Here is a 7,550-nt window from a genome sequence, read left to right on the forward strand (position 1 = left end):
CCAAATAGGAAACAAAGAAGTCAAACTGTCACTATTTGCGGATGACATGATTCTCTATAAAGAAAACCCTAAAGACTCCACAGAACACTACAAAAAACAATAAGCAAATACAGTAAAGTTTCTGTATACAAAACCCATAGCATTCCTATACCTGAATAATGAAGTATCAGAAAAAGAAATAGAAAAAAATAATTCCTTTTGCAATTGCAACAAAAAGAATAAAATAACTAGGAATAAATTTAATGAAACATGTGAAGGACCTATATAATAAAAACTATAAGAAATCAAAGAAGATACAAAGAAATGGATTGGAAGAATCAACATAGTTAAAATGACCTTATTACCTAAAGCATTATAGAGATTTAATGCAATCCTCATCAAAATCTCATCAGCGTTTTTTAAAGAAATAGAACAAAGAAGCATCAGATTTGTATGGAAGTACAAAAGACCCCAAATTGCCAAAGACATCCTGAGAAAAAAAATGAGGCTGGAGGCATCACTCTGTCCGACTTCAAATTATACTACAAAGCGACAGTAATCAAAATGGCATGGTACTGGCAGAAAAACAGACACACGGACCAGTGGAACAGAAACGAGAGTCCAGAAGTAAACCCATATTTACATTGGCAAATAATTTTCAACAAAAGAGCCAAAAACATACAGTGGAGAAAAGAAAGCCTCTTCAATAAATGGTGCTGGGGGAACTGGAAAGCCACCTGTAAAAGAATGAAACTAGCCTGTTCTCTATTACCACACACCAAAATTAATTCAAAATGGATTAAGGACCTGAATATAAGACCTGAAACAATAAAAAGCATAGAAGAAAACATAGGAACTAAATTCAAGGACCTTGAACTTAAAAGAGGATTTTATGAATTTGACCTCAAAGGCTAGGAAAGTAAAAGCTAAAATAAATAAATGGAACTATATCAAACTGAAAAGCTTCTGCTCAGCAAAAGAAATCATCAACAAGGTAACTAGTAAACACTCCACATCGGAAAATATATTTGCAAGCAACACCTCCAATAAGGACCTAATATGCAAAATATAAAAAGAACTCAATAACAACAAAAAACACGAACAATCCAATCATAAAATGGGTAGAGGACCTGAACAGACACTTCTTCCTGGAGGACATACAAATAGCTAACAAATATATGAAAAGATGCTCAACATCTCTAGCTATTAGGGAAATGCAAATCAAAACCACAATGAGATACCATCTCACACCTGTTAGAAAAGCTATAATCAACAGGACAAGTAATAACAAATGTTGGAGAGGATGCAGAGAAATAGGCACTCTCATATGCTGTTGGTGGGACTGCAAATTGGTACAGCCACTATGGAAAACAGTATGGAGGTTCCTCAAAAAACTAAGAATTGATCTACCATATGATCCAGCAAGCCCTCTACTGGGCATTTCCCCCAAAGACTTGAAAACCCATAGCTGACAATAATAGACCATTCACTGTTGCATCACTCCAAGTAATGTGACTTAAGTATACAACTTCAATGGGTTGTAATTGTGATCATTAACAATCTGACTTTGACTTTGTGGATTAACTGTTGTGTTTTGTACTGGTATAGTTTAATTTTTTCCTGTAAATAATGTGACCATGTTCTCTAAGAGTTTAGGTAATAAAAATAGAAAGATTACAATAACAACTCCAGCATGACCCAGATATCCCTGAATGAAAGAAAAAAGAAAAGTTTCTAACATTATTCCTCTTTTCTTCTTACTTATACTTGCCTGGTTTCAGAAATTCTTGAATCAACCGCTGATCAAAGAAAAGTCAAACCCATGAGTACTTCTGTTGATATTTATACCTTTGAAACTAATTACAAATTGTGTGGCCTACTTTGTTTCTTTAGCTTCCTAAACCATCCAATTTTAAGAAATAGTATGACTTCATTGGATTAAAAACAAAACAAAAAAACACCACATAAGTATGAGAGAGGAAAGACAGCTGTGTAGATTAAGATGGCTGCAATTTCTTTGCCACTTGTGCCCTTGAATGGTCATGCCTAATTCCTCTCCCCTTAAATCTGGGCTGACTCTGTGACCTTTGGGCCAACGTAATATAGCAGAAGTAACTGTAATTTCTGAAGCTGGCCTTAAGATATCTGTAGCTTCTGCTTTTACCCTCTTACAGTGCTGCTTCATCAATAAATGATAATTCCCTATAAATTCTTATTATTTTTACTTCCCTTGTCCAGCCCCCATCACAGAGGGAAAGTAGGAAAAAGAAAGAATCGGGAAGTAAAAGTATAAAGGAGGAAAGATGGAGGCAGGACGGAAATGATGAAGGAGGTTAAGGCTCTAAGTCAGGTCCCAAGCTCCAGTTCTGATCTCCCCACTAATTTACTCTAGGTCACATAACCTCTCCATACCTTTAAATATTTCCTCAAATATTACGCATACTTTTATAACGACAACAGGAACAATCAACTTAATGGAAGTCTAGACATATGGAATACATAATTTCATTCTCTCTTTCCTCTCATACTACACTAGTTAACCTACAATATCAAGAACAATAAGCTAATACCTAGAAAAAGAAAGTAAGTGAAAGAAAAACATTAAAAACTAAATTTCAAATAAAAGGCAAGATGGAATGAAAGCAAGAAAAGGAAATTCTTTTTCTCTTCTCTACCTAAGAAAATAAACATAATAATTAATACCAACTAACACATAGTGCCTGGAATTATATGCCTGGAATTGTTCTAACAATGTACTATATTAACACATTTAATCTTCACGGCAACTTTATGAGATAACTATAATTATTATCCTTGTTTTATAGATAAGAAAAAACAGAAGTTCAAGAATCTATATCCAAGATCACACAGCTAGTAAGTAGTAGAGCTAGATGTTGGATTCTAGCATTCTAGCTTCTGAGTTCACGCTCTCTCTATAGATTTCTAATGAAAATCATTTCCATTCCAAGTGAGTTTCTTTCTACTCTATTCCATGAGTACATGAAATCAAGTGATAAGCAGAATATATCAGTTTAACTGAGATGAAACCAGAAAATACATATACTTAAGCAATAAATAAGGAATGACACCATGATGTCGTTTCTAAAAGTAGTACAATCAAAAGAAAAAGGAGCAGGGATAAATGGAGAACTCTGTGGTGTGTTCCTCTGAGCAGACTGAAACCAAAGGCTCTGTTCATATTCATGGAATGCTGATCATTTAGGAGAAATTATTTTAGTCCAAGAGATATTGTGAAGTATTACCATCCCTAGTAAAAGTGACAAACTAATTAGGTTCTGAATTGCATTTATATGCATTTATAGACATTTAAGTAAGGCTAAATATGGCTTAGGGGAAATGGAAAATACTTCTCATGTAGCGATATAAGCAATTTTGCTGGTATATAGGACAACGCTGCAGTCTTTTCAACCTAGTGCACAAAGTCCACAAAGAGAAACGGGCCGGAATGAAAAAGAAAACAATGTAGTTAGTTCTGTGTGTGCGCACGCACACACACACATACACACACACACACATATACACACATATATTTATGAATAGGATGGATGGATGGATGGATGGATGGGAAAGAAGAAAAAAAATGGAAGAAAATATTGGTGAGGCAATTATTTGGTAGAAGAAAAAAGGCAAAGAGAAAGAAAGTTAGATATGAACAAGCACAGCATAAACGAAGACATAAATGTGAAAGTAGACTTGTTAGAGATTCCACAGAGAAAAGGTGGAAAATATTAACAAAAAGGTTACAAAGACAAACTAGCTACCATCACCTCTGCCCTATCCTGCAAGTTCCCTAACTGGTCTTGCTGATATCTTTCCTCCCTCTCTAAAGCTTTCTCCCTGTGGTAGCCAGTGACTTTTTTTGAAACAAATCTGATGTTACCTCCAGTCTCATCTTGCACTACTCTCCTTGCTAGTACCACACAGTCCTCTTTTTAGTTTTCTAAATGTGCCATGGACCATTTTATTCCCTCTGCCTGGAAAGTTGTTTCTCCACCTTTTCTTCTCTTATTCACCCTTCAAACTGCTTTGATTAGATCAAATTCTCACTGTTATGAATAATCCCCTTTTGCTGCACGACAGTTGTAATTTTACATTTACAAGTGTGATTATTTGATCACTGACTTTCCTCAGTAGACTAGAAACTTCAGAGAAATCACATTTCCCCCATCATTGTGATTCTCCCTCAGCTCAGTACCTACAACATTATAGTTACTTAATAAATATTTGCTGAGTAAACAAAAAGAAACCTGCCAAACTGCCAAAAGTGAAAAAACAGTATAAGGAAACCTTAAATGTATGAAACAGAAAATAACAAATCAAAGAGAAAAAAAAAAATTCAATACAAGCTGTGGCCTAATAAAATGCACATAATTTCAGTGTGACATTATACAAACAAAATAAAGTGCAATAGTAGCCAGTCTTTTTCCTAATGAAGCCAGAAAAATAAATGGTATTAATATTTTACTTAGTGGTTATAAGAATTTAAAACATAATTTAGAATATAGATGACAAAGACACCTCAAACTCAATTTAACCAAAGCAGAGCTATTTACTTCCTATTTCTCCACCTGTTGACTCCGCCTCAGTAAATGGAATTACCCTCCAACACTTCAAATAAAAACCCTAAGAATCATCCTTGATTTCTCCCTTACTTCGATCCTCAATATACAACCCATTACAATTCTGTTAGCTCTATGTTCAAAGATATCTTCACTCTAACCACTCTTCCCCAGCCTCCACTGCCATCACCCTATCCCAAGCCCCTGTATTTTAAACCACTGTGTGTCCTAACTCATGCTTTTACTCTTACTCTTCTCTAATCCATTCCACACTGAGCAGTGATTTTTTAAAGATAAATTATATCATGACAGACCTTTGCTCCAAACTGTTCAATGATTTCCCACTTCTCAGAATGAAATAAAAATTATCTTGCATGATAGATCTGTTGCCTCTCTTTCAAATCACCCTTTTGCTTGCTACATTACAGCCATAATGACCATTTTGTTTAACAAATGGAATCATGTATCATCTGAGAATCTTTACACGCATTATCCTCTGCCATATTCTAAAGCATCCCATAGTTAAGGTGTTACCTTAAATCAGGTGTCACTTCCTCAGGAAGGCCTTTCCTGACTTTAACACTATGTAAAATGACTTTTCCATTCTTTCATTGTTCTGTATGTACATTTCTTCTATAGCCTTACCATATTGTTATCATCTTGTTTATTTCATTAACAACAAATATGTTCCAGGTGCAAGAAATATGAAGGTGAAAAAACAAAGTCATTGCTTTCATGGAGCTTATATTTTAGTAGGGCTGAAAAACATGAAAACAAGAATTTATCATGTGTTAAGTGCTATTACAAAAAATGAAATGGTGTGGCAGCATAACATTTTAAGTAGGTTATCAGGTCTGAGCAAATCTGAATAAAATGAAGAAGGGTATTAATGAAAATGTGGGGTAAGATGGTTCCAAATAGATTAATTTTAGTTATTTATTAAGAGTCCCTCCCACTACTATATAAGTCCTATGAAGGCAGGGACCTTATATCTTATGCACTGCTGTATTCACCTTGGTACAGTGCCTAGCACAGAGTAGGCTGCTGCAAATATTTGATGAGTGAATGAAAACCTACTTCAGTTTTTCAAGTCCACTGGAGAGTGAGGAAAGTATATTATGTAGATGTTTAAATATTAAATACTAAGGGCCTATGGGGAAACATTTTGAAAACATATTAACAAGCTAATACAAAATGTACATTGCTACAAGTTGCAGTGCAGAATTTTATTATTAAGAGTGTAAAGAACCAAAAAGAATTAAACACAAAAAATTAAAAAATACAATTAGTGCTGAATATCATTCTATTTATTTAAAAAGTTTCAGTACAATATATGAAAATCAGATGAGAAACCGAAATCCTTGCTTTTCTTTATCCTCATATTCTAAACAAGTTACCATTCGTTTTATGAGAATGCTAAAGGAAACATGATGAAACTCAAAATTTATCACATCTGTATAGTCATAGACCCTTAAATTAGAATAAACTAAAAGCAACAGTTTGAAATTCACATCTGCCCTGTATGTGTTGGCTTTATTTGTGCTCTTTCTATCCTATATTCATCTAGTCAGAACTTAAACTGAATCGGAAGTGTATAGAAGCCCGAAACTTACTACAGCACAAAAGTATAATCATCTGCAAATAGAATAATAAAGTCAGTAAGCCATTATTTGAGGTCCCAATATCAAAACAAAAAATAATGCACGTAGCACCCTGTAACACAAGTTGCACCACTCTGAGACTCTGACAGGCACCCATTCTGCCCAAACTAGAATAGAGGTAGACTGGAGGTAATATGAAATGAACCCAGAAAAACTTACAAGCTTTCCATATCTTCTTACCAGGAATACCATATAAAACTCTCATCACTTTTAGACAAAGACTGGCTTACACAGCAAGGTAAAATTCCTTTTGCTTTGCTACACTCATGGAAGAAGAATTAAGAAAATTAAGATTTCTTTTCCCACCCACATCTATCAATCGTTATTCATTCATTAGACTAATACTGAGTACCTACTGTGTTCCAGGCACTGTTCCAAGCATTGTTTAAAAAAAAAAAAAACTTAAGGCATACCCATTCCTCAACACTCTTAAAGAACCACAGTTAAATTGTACTTTCTTAATTTAGAAATGTTTCTAATTAGTTATTTTTTAAGTTATCCTTATACTGCATATGAAAATCATCTTGCAAAATTACCCAGAGTGGTTAATCCTTTTAAATAATCACCGCACACAGCCTCATCTTCCTAAACAAGAAATATATATAAGCTCAATTACCAGCGTAAACACTGAACACATAATCAAACTAAGCAATGTGAATATTAAAGTTCCTGGTCCATAGCTACGATAAATTTAGCTGTATTTTGGGGGTCCCTATATATGTGGGCAAAGAGCCAATATTGTTATGCATTGCCACCATCCTCAACAATAACATAGTTTTTACTAAGACTGGCCTTAGCCTATCTAAATCAAATGTTTTAACTTCCTTACAAGTGAATAAAAATGGGACCACCCAAACTTTTGTCTTTAGCTTTGGTGACTGACTGTTCCAAAATTGTGATTGTGAATCTCGTTCTCTTTTTTCTGATAAATTATTTTTAGCAAAACACATTTTAAGAATATCAGACAAGGCCAGGTATAACCTGAATGCTGGCTGTAAAAAGCCTGAAGTTCTATGAAACAGGAAGAGCAGTGAGTATAAAAGATATTCAATTAAACTACCCTCTCCCTTTCCTACTTAGATTGGTCTCCAATTTCACCCAAACTTAGCGATCTGAAACTTTTCCATGAACAAACACCCAACAAGACCTGAATGCAATCTGCTCTCATCCTTGGGCCACAACCACAAAAAAAAATTTAAAAAATCAAAAAACGTGAGACTTACGCGTGCACTCTCAAAGGACACCCACCATGTCCCGCTCGCATCCCAACGCACCCGCGCCTTCCTGCGCCGTGCCGGCTCCCAGCCAAGCCCCTTCCACCGACGGGCTC

The 7,550-nt window shown here is 34.9% G+C and overlaps 1 protein-coding gene across 1 annotated transcript in view; it reads right to left on the reverse strand.

Moving 5' to 3' along the window:
* Positions 1–7,550, reverse strand: part of SENP6 (SUMO specific peptidase 6) — a 96,166-nt gene that overhangs the window by 88,481 nt on the left and 135 nt on the right. The gene's annotated exons all lie outside the window — the stretch shown is intronic.

Source organism: Pteropus alecto, unplaced genomic scaffold (assembly GCF_000325575.1).
Source record: "Pteropus alecto unplaced genomic scaffold, ASM32557v1 scaffold7, whole genome shotgun sequence".
Classification (NCBI taxonomy): domain Eukaryota; kingdom Metazoa; phylum Chordata; class Mammalia; order Chiroptera; family Pteropodidae; genus Pteropus; species Pteropus alecto.